Source organism: Phyllobates terribilis, unplaced genomic scaffold (genome assembly GCF_046119375.1).
Source record: "Phyllobates terribilis strain yellow unplaced genomic scaffold, ASM4611937v1 Scaffold_8__6_contigs__length_399053987, whole genome shotgun sequence".
Lineage (NCBI taxonomy): Eukaryota > Metazoa > Chordata > Amphibia > Anura > Dendrobatidae > Phyllobates > Phyllobates terribilis.
The window spans coordinates 160704312-160725837 of record NW_027362768.1 but is presented as its reverse complement, the minus strand read 5'-3'; positions in this window follow the sequence as shown (position 1 = coordinate 160725837).

Genomic DNA, 21526 nt, shown 5'->3' with positions numbered 1-21526 from the left:
AGACCCGTCCGGGTCCTCTTGGCTTTCCTCGTATTGGTAGTACTGCAGCTCCTCCTCGGTTAGCTGGGTTAGTATCTCTGCGACAGTCCTCCTCCCAGGTGGCCAGGACTTTACCTCCCTTTGGGCTGCCCCGGTTAATTGGGCCACCAGGATGCTCACTTTTTGCTCTTCTGTGAGGGGGTACACCTGGAAGAGGCTATCCAGCTTTTCATTAAAGTCATGCAGGGTATGCGATTCCCCTGAGTACTGGGGTAGCCAGGCTGCCCCCGGGATATAGGGCATGGTGAAAGGCATGACCGCAACAGCGGTGGCGCTGGCGGGGGTTGAAGCGGTGAAGCTCTCCTCCGTATCAGACATCCTTCTCCCCACTAGTGGACCGTGGCCTACCTTGCGATGATCCTCTTCCGTAGGCCGCGGCTCCGCAGTGGATCGTCAGGGTTGAGGACCTTCCGTCGCGCTCCTGTGACGTCGGCGTCTGCTGGGCCCCTTCCAGGACCTTACGCAACGTCCGGACGTGAGGCGGGGCTTCAGTTCTCGCGCGCATTCGGAGTCCACGCCCCTCTTCTTCCCGCGCGGCGTCTTCAAGATGGCGTCCAACGGCGGGAAAACTCCACGGATGGCGGGAAGAAGGCAGAAGATGGCGCCGGATGGCGGGAAAACTTCGCGGATGGCGGGAAGAAGGTAGAAGATGGCGCCGGATGGCGGGAAAACTTCGCGGATGGCGGGAAGAAGGTAGAAGATGGCGCCGGATGGCGGGAAACTTCACCACTGGTAAGTTTGAACAGTCTTTTTCAGGCACGCAGTACCCGGTGGTTGCGGGCACGAAATCCTGCCGACTACGCCAAAAGTTGACGCACCCCTGGGCCTGTGTCGCGCAGCGTTGCGCACGCGGGAGCTTACCCGGAGCCGGATCTGTTAAGGGTTGTAGTCTCGTGGCGGTGACCCGGTCCGTGCCCAGGGAGTCAGACTAAGTGGCCCTGTATTAGTGGTAGATGTTGTACGACTACGCCACCCGTTGAATGCAGCGAAGGAGCTGCCGCTGCAGGGCAGACCGCTGAGGCTGGTGGTAGGATTGTGCAGCGTGATAGTATAACCCCCAACGGGAGGGGTATGGCCTCAGGGCAGCCGACGTGGATGATGGGGGTAGCAGGGACCACTCGGAGACGGTACGGTGTAGTTCAGGGTCTTTACTGGTGACAAAGATAGACCCTCCCGGAGTACTGGCTAGCGATTGGGGCCTGGTCAGTCCTTGAGCAGATGGGATCTCCCCTGGCCAGGTGGAGTTGTAGGCCTCCCAAACTAACTGTACTCTTCTGGCTACCTTGCTAGAGGCGGGTATAAGTAGCCCACGTCCCTGAGTGTACCGTGTGGTGCTCACCCGTATGGCCGGTGACTCGGGGCCTTCTAGTAGCTTCCGCTCCACGACGGCGGTGCTGGTCCCATGCGTGTGACCGTGCCTTCGGGTTTCTTGGCCAGAGGACCTGAAATCCCCTGCCGGGCGGTTTCTGCTGCTGGGTAAAGATTAGTCCCCACAGCCTCGGACTCCGGGTCCGGTAAGAAATCTTCTCAGTCAGGGCGAGCTCTGCAGCTGCCAGCCCCTGACTCCTTGTAACACTGCTCCTACAGAGCTCCTGTTGTTTCTTCCCATAGCTGCTTCTCTTCTCTGTCTCTACTTCTGGCATGGCCCAGGAGCTGGGCCCAGCCGGAGCCACAGCTCCCTGTCAGCCCTCCTGGCTGCACTCTCCCTCTGAACTCTCTAACCCTGCCTCAGCCCCAGGTTTATACAGGGGAAGTTCTTCCCCTCCCAGGACTGGGCAGGAGGTGTGGCATGCATAGGATTCCTGACCAAGAGACCTCCCACCTGCTCTCAGACATAACATTGCATTACTGTGGAAACCAGACCCCTGGGGTGCCACAATAATAAGCACACAGGCGGGGATTGCTTAGCGTCGCCCCCACTCTAAAGTGGTGACAGATTCCCTTTAAGCCTGAATTCAGACGGCCACATTAAAACTCGGGCCACTTACATCTGAACATTTCGGAGGTGATTGAATCCATATAATCATCCGCATAGTGAGCTGCCTGTTTTTGTCATGCACTAGTCTAATCTGTAAACAAATTGTTTTTTTCTCACATGGACCACCGGTCTGCGAGAACAATCACAGGTGTGCACAGGCACAATGGTAATTATTGGATCAGTCAGCTCTCCGTTAAGCACATGGACAACACCGTGACCAAAAATATAGCCATCTGAATGAGCCCTAAAACTAAAGTTCAGTGGAGTAAATCAGATCAAATGTATTAACCCCTTAAGGACTGTGAAGATAAGAGGTTGTGGGTTGTAATAATCACCTAGGCAAGTTAATAATGCAACTATTTTTTATTTCTTACATCCATGGTTTTACAACAACTCCAGCTAAATGGCCAAAATACATTGCCCCCAGTTCACAAGATCCCCTCCCCGGGGCGGTAGTTCCTCTGTCTTTGTACCAGGTGATATTCACTGTCTCCCAACTTTTGGTTGGTCCACAGACAGGGCCGGCGTCAGCACCCGGCGCACCCGGGCAAATGCCGGGGCCCTGAGCAGGCAGAGGGGCCCACTGGCGGTCGCGCACCCCGCTGGGCTATGGGTGAAGGAGAGCGGTGTCAGCGCCCGCCCTTCTCCGCCGCTTGCTCAGGGCCCCGGCAGCTGGATACTTACCTCTCCCCGTGCCTCCGCAGATCAGCTGTCTTCCTGCTCTGTGCTCCCTGTGACATCTCAGGTCAGAGGGCGCGGTGACGTCTTTACACCGCGCCCTCCCCTGAGCCGTCACAGGGAGCGCAGAGCGGGAAGACGCCGACAACGCTGGAGTTCGGACCCGAGCAGCGGGCAGCAGGTAGCAGGTGAGGAGAAGGGAGGTAAGTATTTGATTTTTTTTTTTAATGTATGGAGGCATGGGGCAGTATAAAGAGAAGGAAGGGGGGATGGCATCCTCCATGGAGCAGTATAAAGAGAGGGGGGGACATCCTGCATGGGGCATTATACAGAGGGGGGGGGTAACATCCTGCATGGGGCATTATAAAGAGAAGGGGGGGTGGCATCCTCCATGGAGCATTATAAAGAGAGGGGGGGGCATCCTGCATGGGGCATTATAAAGAGAGGGGGGGACATCCTGCATGGGGCATTATAAAGAGGGGGGGTGACATCCTGCATGGGGCTTTATAAGGTGGGGAACAGCCTGCATGGGGCATTATAAAGGGGGGGGCAGCCTGCATAGTGCATTATGTGGGGGGGAACAGCCTGCATGGAGCATTATAAGGGGGGGGGGCAGCCTGTATGGGGCATTATGTGGGGGGGGGAAAGCCTGCATGGAGCAATAAAGGGGGGGGGCTGTATGGGGCATTATGTGGGGGGGTAACAGCCTGCATGGAGCATTATAAGGGGGGGACAGCCTGTATGTATGGGGCATTATGTGGGGGGTAACAGCCTGCATGCAGCATTATATGGGGGCCAGTATTCCGTATGGAGCCTTATATGGGGGCCAGTATTCCGTATGGAGCCTTATATGGGGGCCAGTATTCCGTATGGAGCCTTATATGGAGGCCAGTATTCCATATGGAGCCTTATATGGGGGCCAGTATTCCGTATGGGGCCTTATATGGGGGCCAGTATTCCGTATGGAGCCTTATATGGAGGCCAGTATTCCGTATGGAGCCTTATATGGGGGCCAGTATTCCGTATGGAGCCTTATATGGGGGCCAGTATTCCGTACGGAGCCTTATATGGGGGCCAGTATTCTGTGTGGAGCGATTCACCGGTTTCTGAGCTATTGTGGAATTTACAATAGATATCATGTAATGTAAGAAGTGAAATCTTTGCATTGTACTATATATATATATATATATATATATATATATATATATATATATATATATATATTTCTCTGCGGTATCTGTGCATCATGAATCGTGATATGTGTTAAAGGGGCCCACTGAGACTCTTCCGCCCGGGGCCCAGAAAAACGTGGAGCTGGCCCTGTCCACAGATTTCATATCACAGACCACGCTCCTCCTTACGACACATAAAACGATAAAAGCACAGGTATCTAGTAGCAACAGTCCTTAAGAAAGATCATCAAATCCAGATGACAGATCCCACAACTGTAGCAAGTTTATCCAGCAGAGTCGGCAACAGATCTCTAAACTCCATAGGATATCCATCTATGGCTGCAGGACCTCAGCATAGATCCTCTCCCTTCGACATCATTCCACACTCTCCCACTAAGAATGTGGCTTCTGTTCCTCCCTCCCTAGGATCAGCCCCCTGAATGGGCAGAAGTGTTCACACCCTCCCCCCAAAGCTAATTTTGCATTGGTGGAGGTATTTTTGTCAGATGGAACCCATCACCTGGGACTACATGTGAGACTCCCTGTGGTGATGGCTCTGCTCTGTCTACTATCCCCATCAGCACAATGGGACTAATGGCTGGGAGAACAATGGCTTGAAGCCCCCGAGATACTAACGAGATTAATGGAATGATTGCTTTACATTTACCTTTAGGGATCTTCTGTCTGGCTTTATGTATACATAAGATCTAGCCTGCATGTCTTCCTGTGCTTACTGTCACTGAATGGAAACATTGATTCCTGAAGCTAAACACTTTCCAAGTGATATTAGTGCACTTAAACTGACAAGTAAGCAAACTTCTAATAAAACACAACAAGGAAATCTAATAAAACACAGCAATAAGATTGACAAAACCGGTGCTCTGTGCTGGAACAAGTCTGCATCCCTTAGAGACACAGACTCTGCTCTACGTGCATTGGTCCAATAGTCTTTAGAACAAGGACAATTTTCAAACTTTTAATTCTTATGCCCTTAAACCAGAGTTATGTCACGCAAAATAGTTAATAAATAACATTTCCCACATGTCTACTTTACATTAGTTCAATTTTTGAAACATAACTTTTTCTTGTTACTAAGTTAGAAGGGTTAAAAGTTGATCAGCAATTTCTAATTTTTCCAACAAAATTTGCAAAACCATTTTTTTTAAGGGACCACATTGCATTTGAAGGGACTTAGTGCGGCATATGACATTCAAAAAGTTTATTAACCCTTCAGGTGCTTTACAGAAATTAATGCAATGTGGAAGGAAAAAAAATTGAACATTTTACTTTTTTTTTTTCACAAAAATTTTACTTTAGCTGCAAATTTTTTATTTTCACAAGGGTGACAGGAGAAAATAGACTCCAAAATGTAATGTGCAATTTCTCCTGAGTACGCAGATACCCCATATTTGGGGGAAAACTACTGTTTGGCCGCACAGCAGGGCTCGGAAGGGAAGGAGCACCGTGTGACTTTTGAACACAAAAATTGCTGGAATCGAGAGCAGACGCCATGTCACGTTTGGAGAGCCCCTGATGTGCTTAAACAGTGGATATCCCCCACAAGTTTCAGTCACAAGAGCAGCACCGGTTCTGTCACCGCTCTGTGCATAGAGAGCAGCAGCTGTAACCGTGTCCCTGGCACTGACTCACAGCCGGGTCAAATGCAGAGCTTGCTTCAAGCACACAAGAAAACGCACACCTTTGATATCAATGCGTCTGATATAACCAGTACTATCAAACCATTGCATTATCAATCCAAAAAACAGCTGTCAACAAAAAAATAGAATGGCCCAACATAGGTTGGTGTTAAAGTCAGAAAATATAAGCAAGCATAAATCTACACCATTATTTGCATTTCTGCCTTCTCTGCGCCAAAAACCTTCAGCAAATTGTTGATAAATTCCACCCAATGTGGATAAATCATATGAATGGTGAATATATTAGTATCCTGCACAGACAGAAAAAACTGACGCTGGATGAGAAGATTTCTATTTTCTACCTTCCAGGAAATACTGAAGACAAAGCAGCTGAGAGTGGGGTCTTATATTTGAAAACTTACAAAGTAATCTAATTATTAATAAAGCCATTATTAGAGTACATAAGAAGCCACTTAGTATTATGAATCTTGTTTGCTGTTCTTTAAATATACTCTACAGTGCAAAAAAGTGGAGATTTTTATCCTGGTTTATATCACTGCATCAAGGGATCTGTGATATATCTCTAGGGTTGCATTTCCTTTATAAATTCTGTATAGTCATCATACCATATAGTCATTCATCATAAAAGCCCTTTAATATCTGCCTTTTCTAAGAACTACAACAATATCTTTAATGTGGTACACATCGACGATTTCCTTCATCTCTTACAAACTCCTGTAAGGCCCTGTGCACACAATGAGGTTATGCTACTACTGGCAACATCTAGCAGACATATTTCTAATCTGTTGAGAGTAAAGACTAATGATGATCCCATTACCATTCAGAAGTAATAATCCGGTGTCTGGAAGCCTCTGGCAATGGCGAGACTCAGCAAGGAAGAAAACATGAGAAATGACTAATAGAGCGCTACTAATAACTACAGAGTTGTAGAAATGTTACAGCAAAGACTCTGTTCAAACAACTCAATAGTAAAAGAGTACCAGTATAAAGGGATTGAACAGCAGGATGGGGACACTGGTACCACAAATAACTGAATCCAGCACAGCAGGGGAACCGGGGAGCTGCACAATATGATAATAGAGGAATAGTGAACAGAAGGAATGAATACACTTACAAGAGAGGAAAGATGGAGACAGGTGAAGCAAAACATGCAACAATAATCTAATAGGGTCTGTGCCCCATACCATTAATATTGTCACATGATGCAGAGAGCACCCCACACATAATATGGCCCTGTGGGATTAGTCCCGCATTGTAAAGAAATAGAACATCAATGATGTGATTTGTACTATATTTCACTGTCTGGCTCCAAATCTCTGCAAGCCACATTGTTGTACCGGGTCTGTCACACAACACAAGCACTGCCCAACTGACCAAACTGACCTAGGGCAGGTGCAGACGACCGTAGCTTCTCTCATCTGAAAGAATCGACCGATTGTGCAAATCACACTCAGATCAAAGTGTGATACGATTCTCTCGGATGAGAAGATGGAGAAAAAAAAATTCTCCGTTCTGTCACTCTGTGGAAATTGGATTCCATTCAGTTATCACCCGACTGCAGTCGGATGTTTTCCATGGACTCATTGACTTACATGGCAGAGTGTGAGCCGATGTTTTGTCAGATCGCACTTGGACCGAAAATACGATCTTGTGCACGAGCCATTATGCTGTACTTAGGTAGATAATCAATGAACGCTTATTTGCGATTACCTGACAAACAAGCAAAACAATTGTTCATTGGATGTTGGTTTTATTTATAGCAACAAAAAAAAATCATTGTTAGGCTATGTGCCCACGATGCACAAATGCTGAGGATTTTTTCCTGAGCGTTTCTGCATCTCCCTGGCAGAAAAAACGCATGCGGATTGTACATGCGGATTGTACATGTGGATTGTACATGCGTTTTTCCTGCCAGGGACATGCGGATGTGAAGCGTTCTTCACTTGCATTTCCGCATGCGGGTTGACAAGCGCTTTCCAAGCGATTTTAGCATCACTTGGAAAGTGCTTGACAACTTGGTCACACTATATAAATCCATGCAACCGGCATGGATTTATATAGTGTGACCGTAAAAGAATGGTAAAAAATAAACCTACACTTACCTTCCGATGGCCCCTGCTGTCTTGCTGCGCTCCGTCCTGGCTGCCGGCAGATCGCGGAACGCTGTACTGAAAGACCTACCGTCACATGACTGTGACGTCACCGCAGATCCTTCAGTCCTGCGCAATCTCTCGGCAAGCACAGGGAAGGAGTCCGGGGCAGTCGGAAGGTGAATATAATCTTTATTTTTTATTTTATTCTTTTTTTACAGCTTTTAAATGGTACCTGGGTGTGGATGAGACTCTTCTGTCCTCCACACCCGGATACCATCCGCACATTAGAACGCGCCAATTACGCAAGTACAGATGCAGTCTTGCGGAATTGGCGCATTCTAATGCAAGTCAATGGCGGTGAAAACCCAGCACTTCCGCAAAATAATTGGTAGTGCTGCGTTTTTTTCCGCAATGATAATCCGCAGCAGAAATTTCTGCAGCATGTGCACAGCACATGAGGATTATCATTGGGGGACGTGGCATGCCTTCTACCATGCGTTTTTTAAGCGTTTCTACAGCATTTTTGCCGCTGCGGAAACGTTTAAAAAAACGCATCGTGGGCACACAGCCTTATTTTTTTTTTTTTACAGATTCTATGGTACCCGGGTTCGGAGGAGAGTCTCCTCTCCTCCAGACCCGGGTACTATCCGCACATTGAAACGCATGGATTCCGCATGTACAGATGCAGTGATGCCGATTACATGCGTTCTAATGCAAGTCAATGGCGGCGAAAACGCAGCGCTTCCACAAAATAATTGGTAGTGATGCGTTTTTTTCCGCAATGATAATCCGCAGCGGAAATTTCCGCAGCATGTGCACAGCACATGAGGATTATCATTGGGGAACATGGCAGGCCTTCTACCAAGCGTTTAAGCGTTTCTGCAGCGGAATTGCCGCTGCGGAAACGCTTAAAAAACGCATCGTGGGCACACAGCCTTATTGTCACCCCATCGGCCCATGTAAACAAAGGAGGTGCTGCTGACAAAACAAGACTGTGCGGCAGGGGTGGGGAACCTCCAGCCTGCGAAGGCCCTTTCTACGGCCCCCCAGGCAGATTCCTGGGGACTACATTGCTCAGGCCGGCAGAAGCATTTTGCCAACTGCTGACCCTTTAAAACCCTCTTGCACTGCGAGCACATGTACGCAGTATTCACTACTGAATGCTGCGGTGCATGCATTAAATGATTACATTCTGATTCTGGCCAGTGTGAGCATCAGAACGTAACTCATGCGCTCCCGTCCCACAGATGAAGACTGAAGCAGCAGCCCTATGTCTCCTGACATACATGCTCCGGCCCCATATCCCCTGTGACGTACTCCAGCCCCAGCGTCTCCCTTGACGTGCTCCAGCCCCAGCGTCTTCTTTGAAGTATGTTTCTGTGATGTATATGCTCCAGCCCCAGCGTCTGTTTTGTGATGTATACCGCAGTCTAGGTGTCTCCTATGTAATGTATACTGCAAATCTTCCACTGCTTGAGTAAAATGTAACATGGGCAGTGATGAACTTCCCGCTGTGAGGAGACCTGTTCTTAACTTATTACTGCAAGTTTTTTACAAATCGTATCATCACAAAGTTACTGCACTCCAGACCGATGCAAATGTGGAAAAGCAGTTGTGAGGAGAAACATAATCACCTAACATCACACACTGCACCAAAGAGAAGCAGAACCAGCCATCACATTAGGGGTGAGTTAAATGGTTGACCAAATATAGCAGGGTAATTTTCAAGTTTATAATTTTGTAGAACCCCTGAATGATGGCAGAAAAAAAGTCCCCCCACCCCCCGCACTCCTTCTGTGCAGGAACAGAACGATCGTTCTGACAATCAATTTGTACCCATCATTGTTCGGTGGCCGATATAAGCAGACCAGTTAACGAGTGGGTATAGGAACCACTATAATGGGAACATGGAAAGGTGCAAAAACACCACTTGCTGATTATGTTATAAAACACGATCTATAAAGGGACCAGAGAAATGGCCTTTGCCTCCGCATGCATTCTGGATCACAAGCCTTTGTCATCTCCAGAAACGAGCTTGTGAGCTTTCTTTTTTTAATGTAATCACTAGAGAATTAGTATAATTTTATTACCATGTGGCATTTTTGCACTTAGTGTAACACAACTAACCTATAAACATAGAACAACTGCTGTGAGTCTTCGAGAAATACATTGTATTATTTGATAACTTCATTATTTTGATTGTCCTCTACCAATTTTTAGCATAAACTAACCTTCTAATGGGGTTTTATCTGGCTCGGCTGTATCCATCGCTTTCGTTGGAAAAAGTGTAGCTACATGAAGTTTCATTTTTACTAGGGCAAATTCTCTAACAATGCCTCCAATGCAGATATTAAAATAATCCGATTGTCACTAACAACAAATCAGAAATGTCAACAAATGTGGTTTAATTATAATAGACTTCAATTTCTCGAGGGTATTTTTTTTAGTGAGCTAACTGGTGGAGAAAGGTTGAATTTGATGGACCAGTCTTTTTTTTTTCAACCTATATGACTATGAGAAACACTATGTTTTCTATCTAAAGCATCTGTTCACGTAGATAGCCAGCAGAGGGCAGCAGCATTCACACTATAACAGCACTAGCTGACCAGGCGTATCTGTTTTGCACACATGTTGGGAGATTTCTGGAATGTAAGCATCAAACCTAAACAAAAGAGTGAACAAAGCCTTACCTGAGTATGGGCAAAAAAGACCATTTCACCTGATGTGCAAGTGTTTTTCTCATTCATTGGGTGATTGGCAGCCTATTTACACTAAAAGATTATTGTGAAGCGAATGTTCCCAGGAACACTCGTTCAAGATAATTATTCAGTGTAAATTCACCTTTACAGTATGTGCACATAAGTGTTTCTCACAAAATTAGAATATCATCAAAAAGTTAATTTATTTCAGCTCTTCAATTCAAAAAGGGAAACTCCTATATTATATAGAGTTATTACAGACACAGTGATCTATTTCAAGTGTTTATTTCTGTTAATGTTGATGATTATGGCTTATAGCCAATGAAAACACAAAAGTCATTATCTCAGTAAATTAGAATAATTAACAAAAAAAAACATCTGCAAAGGCTTCCTAAGCATTTAAAAATGTCCCTTAGTCTGTTTCAGTAGGCTCCACAATCATGTGGAAGACTGCTGACTTGACAGATGTCCAGAAGACAGTCATTGACACACTCCACAAGAAGGGTAAGCAACAAAAGGTCATTGCTAAAGAAGCTGGCTGTTCACAGAGTGCTGTATCCAAGCTTATTAATGGAAGCTGAGTAGAAGGAAAAAGTGTGGTACAAAAAGGTGCACAAGCAACCAGGATAACCGCAGTCTAGAAAGGATTAAGAAAAGACCATTCAAAAATTTGGGGGAGATTCACAAGGAGTGGACTGCTGCCGGAGTCATTGCTTCAAGAGCCACCACACACAGACGTATCCTGGACATGGGCTTCAAGTGTCGCATTCCTTGTGTCAAGCCACTCATGACCAATAGACAACGCCAGACGCGTCTTACCTGGATTAAGGAGAAAAAGACCTGGACTGATGCTCAGTGGTCCAAGGTGTTCTTTGAAAGTAAATTATTTCATTTGTAAATCAAGGTCCCAGAGTCCGGAGGAAGAGTGGAGAGGCCACAATCCAAGCTGCTTGAGGTCCAGTGTGAAGTCTCCACAATCAGTGATGGTTTGGGGAGCCATGTCATCTGCTGGTGTGGGTCCACTGTGTTTTATCAATACCAAAGTCAGCGCAGCCGTCTACCAGGACATTTTAGAGCACTTCATGCTTCCCTCTGCTGACAAGCTTTTGGGAGATGAAAGTTTCATTCTCCAGCAGGACTTGGCCCCTGTCCACACTGCCAAAAGTACCAATACCTGGTTTACAAACAACAGTATCACTGTGCTTGATTGGCAGCAAACTCGCCTGACCGTAACCCCATAGAGAACCTATTATAGAGAATCTATGGGGTATTGTCAAGAGGAAGATGAGACACCAGACCCAACAATGCAGACGAGCTGAAGACTGCTATCAAAGCCACCTGGGCTTCCATAACACCTCAGCAGGGCCACAGGCTGATTGCCTCCATGCCACGCCGCATTGATGCAGTAATTGATGCAAAAGGAGCCCGACCAAGTATTGAGGGCATTTACTGAACAGACATTTCAGTAGGACAACATTTCGGATTTTAAAAACATTTTTCAAGCTGTTGTTATAAAGTATTCTAATTTACTGAGATAATGACTTTTGTGTTTTCATTGGCTGTAAGCCATAATCATCAACATTAACAGAAATAAACACTTGAAATAGATCACTCTGTTTGTAATGACTCTATATAATATAGGTGTTTCACTTTTTGTATTGAAGAACTGAAATAAATGAACTTTTTGATGATATTCTAATTTTGTGAGAAGCACTTGTAGTTTTTTCAGGTAAAGTATGCCCTGAAAAAGTGCTAACTAAATGATCAGTAGAATAAATCTATATATTCCTATGTAATAGCGACTTGCTGTTCATATGTTCAGTCTTTTTAGTATCTTTTAACTGATTCACGTTGCCAAATATGACTAGAAGTTACAAAAAGTGACCTGACCATTCTTCAGGCGTTTTCCGCTCTGAACATGCTTTGCTTTACAATACAAGTCAATAAAAAGACAAAAGATGCCCAGGAGTGTTCCTTAAAAACCGCTAGCAGTTTCTTCATTGCTGAATTGAGTTACAGTTAGGCAGCGTGCCCACTATGCATTTTTCAAGCGTTTTTGCTGTGGAATTTCCACTGCGAAAACGCTTAAAAAATGCCTGGTAATATGTGCCCCATGGTCCCCAATGATAATCCGCATGTGCTGTGCACATGCTGCGGAAATATCCGCTGCGGATTATCATTGAGGAAAAATCCGCAGCATGTCCATTATTTTTGCGAAAACGTGGCGTAATTGCCGCCATTGACTTCCATTGAATCGCTTAATATCCGCATGACTACATGTGCACAAGCGGATATTAAGCAATTCAATGCGCGGATAGTACCCGGGTGTGAAGAGGAGACTCTCATCCAGACCTGAGTACCATAGTGCCTGTTAAAAAAAAATAATTTAAAATAAAAAATAAACATTATACTCATCTTCTGATGGCCCCCAGTCTCCTGTACGATGCGTCCTGGCTCCCGATGGTGTAAAAGGACCTTCCATGACGTCATTTAGCCATGTGACAGGTCACGCGACCACTGACGTTGGCGGTCGCGTGACCTGTCACATGACTAAATGACGTCATGGAAGGTTCTTTTACACCACCGCGGGCCATCAGAAGGTGAATATAATGTTGTTTTTTTTACCATTTTGATTCTTTTTTTTAACTAGTAACTTGGTCACACTATATAAATCCATGCTGGTTGCATGGATTTATATAGTGTGAACAAGTTGTCCAGCACTTTTCCAAGTGATGCTAAAATCACTTGATAACCCGCATGCAGAAATGCATGCAAAAACGCTTGACAAACGCTTCTACCTGGCAGGGAAAACGCATGTAAAATCCGCATGCATTTTTCCTGCCAGGGAGATGCAGAAAAAATCTGCAGCATTTCTGCATCTCCCTGGCACTTAGGCTATGTGCCCACGTTGCATTTATGAAGCAGAAAATTTCTGCTGCATAAATGCAAGTCCTCTCCCGGAAAAACGCATGCGGAATTCCGCACGCGTTTATCGCGCTTTTTTCGCGCGTTTATCACGCGTTTTCCACATGCGGAATTGCCTTGCGTTTTTTATGCATTGAACAAAGGCAATTCTGCTTGCGGAAACGCAAAATTAAATGACATGCTGCGGATTTTTGAACGCAGCATAAACGCTGCGGAAAAATCCGCAGCATGTGCATAGAACTTGCGGAATCCCATTGGGGACCATGGGGTGCGTGTTACCAAGTGTTTTTCAAGCGTTTACGCTGCGGAAATTCCGCATCAAAAACGCTTGAAAAATGCTACGTGGGCACACAGCCTTAGGGTATGTGCACACGATGCAGAAATGAAGCAGAAAATTTCTGCATCATTTCTGCATCTCCCTGGCAGAAAAAACACATGCAGATTGTGCATGCGTTTTTCCTGCAGAATACACGCGGATCCACATGCAGATTGACATGCGTTTCCGCATGCAGATTGAGGCTATGTGCCCACGTTGCATTTATGAAGCAGAAAATTTCTGCAACATTTCTGCATGTCCCTTGCCAGAAAATCGCGTGCGTTTTTTGGTCGCGTTTTTGACACGTTTTTGTATGCGGATTTTACATGCGTTTTTGTAAGCTTATTTCATGCGTTTTTGAGCACAAATAAAGTTATTGAAAAAAAAAAAAGATGGAAATCCTGATGTCATTTCCTAGTTCAACCCCTCTTCACCATTTTGTTTTTTGCAAAAGACAGTATGCCACAGGAATTGCAGCCCCTGCGGGTCAGCAGACCATGCCTAAACCTTCTGCTAATGACTTGCTTAAATCTCCTGCACTACAACGTTGAGCAGGTAATATAAACTAAGTTTTTTTGGGGTACATTATTTTTATGTAGTGTGTGTACTAACCTATTATTGTTCTATAGGAGCGTTTAAGGAGGAGAAGACGACCAAAAAAAATTTGGGTGCACCCTATCTTGCAGGAGCGGACGGACAAGGGCCACTTTAATGTTCTCTACCAGGATTTAAGGAGGTAAGATATATGTGAAGAAAGTATAATGTCATCCGTCTATGCTGTTTTTTTAAGGTTTTGTTTGTATACTATGTTACAAAATTATCTTTTAATATTTTTTTTTTCTCTGTTTACTATAGTTTTCCTGAAAAATTTAAACAGTTCTGCCGTCTGAACATTATTGCATTTGATCGGCTGCTGAGCCTTATGTCTCCTGACCTGGACTTCCAAGACACTGTAATGCGAAGGGCCATCTCTGCTGAGGAAAGGCTGCTCATCACCTTGCGGTAAGTTGAATGTTGATTTATATGTACCTGGTTTTGTTCGCCACCCTGCGGTGATGGCTGGTGTACCTGGTTTTGTTACCCTGTGGTGATGGCTCCACTGTGTCTGTCTTTGTGTACATATTTTTGGCTTGACCATGAGATCACCATGCACAGAGATCAGATTGAAAAGGTCACTGATGTGTAAACTCTAGAGCAAACATCGTAGGCAAACACAGACACAAAGTCAAAACACATTATAAATTGATATGTGTGAACTCAAGAGAAAACAAAAGATGACCAAAAAAGATTGAAAATGTGGAGCCCCCCCCCCCCCCCAAAAAAAAACGCGCCCATTGTTGGAATAGTTTTTTGTAATAAAGACCTTAATTTTTTAAAAGATGAATTAATAATGGATAATTACTGTTGGCTTGTATTTCTTTTTATGGCTTTTCTAATTATCTATTTTTCCTTTTCAGATTTTTGGCCACAGGAGAGAGCTATACATCACTGCACCTCCAATTTAGGGTTGGTAAATCCACCATTTCCAGAATTGTGAGGTGCACATGTACCGTCATCTGGCAGAAGTTGCAGCCCATCGTGATGCCTTCTCCAACCGAGGAGACTTGGCTGCAGGTCGCAGCAGGCTTTCAAACTGTGGCCAATTTCCCAAACTGCACTGGTGCTGTCGATGGCAAACATGTGAGAGTTCAGCAGCCACCACGATCAGGATCACGCTTCTTTAATTATAAGAAATATTTTTCTGTGGTCCTGATGGCGGTGGCTGATGCACATTTCAAATTTGTTGCCATTGACGTTGGTGCTTATGGCAGTACTGGGGACTCTCGGGTGTTTAGATCATCACAGATTGGGCTGCAAATTCTTCAAGATGGCGTAACGCTCCCAGCCCCAAGACCTTTGCCGGGTTCCACACATCCAGTTCCTTTTGTGATGGTATCGGATGAGGCATTTCCCTTACAGACCAACCTGCTGCGCCCATACCCACGAAGGGCACTGAATGCCCGGCGGAGGATTTTCAATTATCGGCTGAGTCGTGCACGCAGATATGTGGAATGCACCTTCGGAATCATGTGTAGTCAGTGGAGGATCTTTCACACTGCCATCCAGTTGGATACGGAGACCGTTGACACTGTAATTAAGGCATGCTGTGTACTCCACAACTATGCTCGTGAGTACAGCACCGAGCAAGATGAGGAGTCACAGCTATCTGAATTAATTCCAGTTGTCAACTCCGGTCAGGGAAGGCCATCCAACTCTGGTGCCAGGGTGCGAGAAACCTTCGCTGACTACTTCATGAGTCCTGAAGGTGCCGTGCACTGGCAATACTCCTGTGCTGGTGTTGAGCAGCCTGACCAGCAGAGAAGATCTGATGAACAATAAAAGAAGAACTTCCTCCTTTTTTTTTAAATAAAAATGTAAAAAAAAATGTTTTTAAAAAAAATAAATTTTGGTTAAACTTAAATTTGTCTAAAATATTTCTTGAATTGCAACCTTCTACATTTTGTTTTTCGACAATACGTCAACGCAAAAGTGAACAACCCACAAAGACCAGAGCCTGTAAATTGGCATTACTACCTAGAGCGCTATTCACAAGTACTGTCTGCTAAAGTCAACCCTCACCATTGTTATTTGCTTGCGCTAAGAACAGAACTAGCAAATAACAGTGTTGAGAGTAGTATTCATCCAAAAAATAGTTGTGGTCCAAAATATCAAAGTATATTTCTAATTTAAAAACCACTGTATACAGCCGACCACATACGTAGATTAGTTTGAACAAATTTCAAAAATGTAGAGTTCCTCTGACCTGCACTATGGTGAGCGCAGATCAGGGGAACACTTTTTCATTACAACCCAATCCAACCACATATACACTTGAAAAGAAAAATTAACAGATAGTTTAAATAATTTTTTTAATACGTAATATAGAATAACTGTAAAAAACTTTTTAAAAACACAAAACAACAAACTTCTAGAAAATTGAATCGGACAAACATTGCCCATAACTTGGGAAGAAATTACACACTGTGTACAGCACACCTGTCCTGTAATCAGTTTTGGGCCCTAAAATACGGGCAGCACCTGTAGGTTGTTTAATTATATAAAAAGAAAGACCTTTTCTTACAGTCCCCTACGCCTGATGCCTGGTATAGGTGACCATAAGAAAAGGTCTTTGTTAATTGTCTGATTCTCTAAAACATCTATTGACCTACAGGTGCTGTCTGTATTTGCTAGGGTCCAAAAATGCTGACAGGGAGGGGTAAAATTTTTTAACTACAAGTTTTGAAGGTCTTCTTCAAAGCTGTACCCAGGAAACATTTCTTGAGAAAAAGTAGAGTTGGGGGATGGTCCTCTGACAAATGATGATGCACCATGAGCCATTTGCCGACCATAACTTGGTTGCATATCTTCTGGACGGTATGCTGCAGCAACCTGCCCAAAACGCTGGGTTGCAGCTGCTGGTCGTGGTGGAGGCACACTGGGTTTGAAACAATTAAATATTCCGCATACTACGGCTGAGGGCGAGGGCATAACTGCTGCCTCTTCAATTGCCATGACCATAGCGCCTGCTGCAGTCATGTACATGTTCTGCCTATCTCGTGGCAGAGATCTGATGCGGGCAGCTTGGGCTGAGCAAAATTTATCGATGGCATCTTCCTGGGATGCCCTTTCCACAAGGCTGAGGGTTCGATTTGTGAGTGCTTCAAGCACAATAGTCCCACCCCCGTGGCTTTTGGCCTTTTTTTTGCCCGCCCTTCTCGATGCCACGAGATGAGCAGAACCAGACCCCCTCCCAGTGGGCCTCAACACATCACCAGCAGAGCTTCCAGCGTCACTTGGAGCAGGAGCAGGAGAATCAGTCACCAAACCCGTCCCGATGTCCGCTGGATTGGACAAAGAATGTGAGGGACAACCAGATGCTGAAGATGCCGAAGCAGATGGATCCGGTGAGGAAAGCTGGAAAAAGTCCTCGGATTCCTCCTCTGCTTGCTCTGTGTTTGTGTCCTCTTCTGCTGTTGGGGCCATGATGTTTCCTTCAGTTCTGTATATAATAAAAGGTAAATCCCAATGTAAATACAACATTTTTGGAAACATTTCAATTAATATGTTTTGGGAATTTACCTCCGCAAACTCCTACTGGTTAGTATGAAGGCCAGCTCGTCCGCAAAAGGAAATTTTCTTTTTTTGGGTGATGAGCCACTTTGCACCGACTGGTGATACTTCACCAGCCGGTCGGTGACCGATCTCCACCGATTTTTAATATCATACACTGCAATGACACAACCAAAACAATTTATGAACTGCTTTCACACCAAAAAGTGCAATTATAAATAGATATAAAAAGAAGTGTAAAAATCAAAACTTACTAATTTCCTCTTGGGCATCACGTTCCGCATTCACCCACTGGGGATACATTTGGCTCAACACAGAGGCCCAGGCGTCTTTTTTCTTCTGCTTGTCTTTGTAGTCAGGACTAGCTCGGTCCCATATTTCGGGATATTTTTCAATCTACAGTGAATAATAACGTGTGTGAATATTATTTTAAAAACAAAATGGAGGAATAAAAGATTAACCCCAAAAAAATAATTAAATAAACATATGGAGATATGTACGCACACACACCAACACTAACCCCTCACCTATATTTTACGGTTCTTTCACACGTCAATCTCCGGGACGAGTGTTGATGCCATTTTCCACACACAGCGGAGACCCACACACAGACCCATTGCAAAGCATGCTCGGTCACACTTATCTGTACTAACGTGGATATGTGGACGTGAGAAATCAACCTTACAGCGTATGCAGGAGCTTTCAGTGAATGAACCTACATACACTGTACAATAATCTTTCACTTTAATAAAATCTTTTAACCAAAAAAAATAAGTGGGCTCACGCATAGCTTTAATAAATAGCAAATGGAAAGCAGACGGTTGTTGGCTGATGTTATAGTCTGTGAAGTAGCCAATAACCATGGACCCTTCCTTTGCTATTAATACCAGGCCGCAGCAGTTAGCTTAGCCTTTACTGGCTACTATATAGGAAGCCCCCCCCCCAAAAAAAAGTGACATGGGGTCCCCCTATAAATTGTAGCCAGCAAAGGCTAGCCGCTTTGCCTTTTCTGGCTACTATTTATGAAGACCCCCCCAAAAAAAAAGTGACATGGGGTCCCCCTATAAATTGTAGCCAGCAAAGGCTAGCCGCTTTGCCTTTTCTGGCCACTATATAAGAAGACCCCCCCCAAAAAAATGACATGGGGTCCCCCTATAAATTGTAGCCAGCAAAGGCTAGCCGCTTTGCCTTTTCTGGCCACTATATAAGAAGACCCCCCCCAAAAAAATGACATGGGGTCCCCCTATAAATTGTAGCCAGCAAAGGCTAGCCGCTTTGCCTTTTCTGGCCACTATATAAGAAGACCCCCCCAAAAAAAATGACATGGGGTCCCCCTATAAATTGTAGCCAGCAAAGGCTAGCCACTTTGCCTTTTCTGGCTACTATTTATGAAGACCCCCCCAAAAAAAGTGACATGGGGTCCCCCTATAAATTGTAGCCAGCAAAGGCTAGGCGGACAGCTGCGACCTGATATTAATAGCCTAGAAAGGGGCCATGGTTATAGGCCCCCTCCCAGGCTATAATATCAGCCCTCAGCTGCCCCAGATTTGGCGCATCATATTTGTGCGCCAAATCTGGCACTTAGCCTCGCTCTTCCACGCTGCCCTGGTGCGGTGGCAGGGGGTAATAGTGGTGGGGTTCATGTCAGCTGACATGAAGCCCAGGTTAGTAATGATGGGCGTCAATAAGACACCCCCATTACTAACCTACAAAGTGTTAAAAAGAAAAAAGACAAACACCCAGAAAAAAATAATTTATTTGAAATAAAACACAATTTTATTTAATTCTAATTTTACTAAAAAAAAAAAAATAGTTACCTGTCCACGTTCCTGCGCTGATCTGCCATGCACAGCTGTCACATCTGGAGATGTGACAGCTGTCATGGCTGCTGTAAGCTCACACTGCCGGGAACACGTCCGCTCCCAGCAGCATGAGCCCCTGACTGAGGTCACCGGAGTGCATTCAGTCAGCGCAGCTCCGGAGACCTCCTTTACAGCCCTGTTGTACCGTGGGAATTTCTCACGATACAGCGGGGCCGTAAAGCAGATCACCGGAGCAGCGCTGCCTGAACTCCGGCGAACCCGTTCATTCTAGCGGCGGCAGCGGTTCAGAGCGGTCACATTCTATGTGGCTGCTCTGAACTGGAGATCTTCGTGGGACACTCGTGGACTACTACGGAGGGGTAAGGATAAGGTTGTGGTTTATTATTTTATATTTTATTACAGGAGATCGATGGCTTCGGGGAATTAGGTGTCTAGGTGAGTATAGGTGTATTTTTTTATTTTTTACTTTATTTTAGGTGGCGATCGGCGGGGACAGGTAATGTATGAACTAATTTATTTTAGGTAACCACTGGCCACCAATGAAAAAAAAGGGGGCAGTAGATTACATATTATTGGGGCCAATAACCAAAAAACTTTAATAATGATAGCACCCCCCCCCAAAAAAAAAAAAAATAGGGGGGGGGGATAGGGTCAATAATATATGGAGGCACATATGGGGGCTATTAAATTTAATTTTGGGGCACATTTTACAGCAGGATCAGTCTGATGGGAACTACTGCTCCCATCGAGCTGATCCTGCTGGCAGGAGTGGACGGGGGACAGACATAGGCCGATGGGAGTAGTAGTGTCACATCGGCCTATGTCTGCCTGCTGACACCCGCGCACACAGACCCCACACAGACCCCACACAGACGCCACACAGACACATACAGACACATACAGACCCCACACAGACCCCACACAGACACATACAGACCACATACACACCACACAGACACATAATACAGACACTTACCACACTAATCATGAATCCCACGTTGACATTCATCCGCTTGTACCATCCCACGTTAGCAGCCATGATCCTGAGAGACGGGAATATTATGGGATTCTCGTCTTCCTGGATTATGGGATGCTCATGGGATGGATGGATGGAACGCCCAATTGTGACGTCACTTCCTATTTGCTGCGGTTTTGAGGTACAAGACCGCAGCAAATGCGCTTCACTTCCGCAATTATTTTTACATATTTGCAGATTTGAAGCGGCCCAATGCAAGTCAATGGCGGCGATTACGCCGCTCTTCCGCAAAATTAAATGACATGCTGCGGATTTTTCCGCGGAGCATAAACGCAGCGGAAAAAACCACAGCGTGGGCATTGACAGTGCGGCTTCTCATTGAGGACCATGGGGGGCGGATTACCAAGCGTTTTTGGAGCGTTTATGCTGCGGAAATTCCGCAGCATATACGCTTGAAAAATGCTACGTGGGCACACAGCCTGACAAGCGCTTTCCAGGCGATTTTAGCATCACCTGGAAAGTGCTTGACAACTAGGTCACACTATATAAATCCATGCAAACAGCATGGATTTATATAGTGTGACCCGAGAGAGTGTATATACTTACCTCTGATGGCCCGCGCTGTCCTGCTTTACAAAGTTCCCGGCTGCCGGCAACTTTGAATTGAAAGACCTGCCGACGTCAGCGTCACGTGACCCGTCACATGACTCTGACGTCACCGCAGGTCCTACAACTCACTGCAAGTGCCGGAAACCAAGCGGGAGCGCTGCGCGGGCCGACAGATGGTAAGAATACATTTATTTTTTATTTTATTCTTTTTTTTACAGCTTTTTTAATGGTACCTGGGTGTGGATGAGACTCTCCTCTCCTCCACACTCGGGTACCATCCGCATATTAGAACGCGCCAATAACGCAAGTACAAATGCTGTCTTGCGGAATTGGCGCGTTCTAATGCAAGTCAATGGCGACGAAATCGCCGCGTTTCCGCAAAATCAATTGACATGCTGCGGATTTTTGACCGCAGCGTTCACGCTGCGGAAAAATCCGCTTCATGGGCAC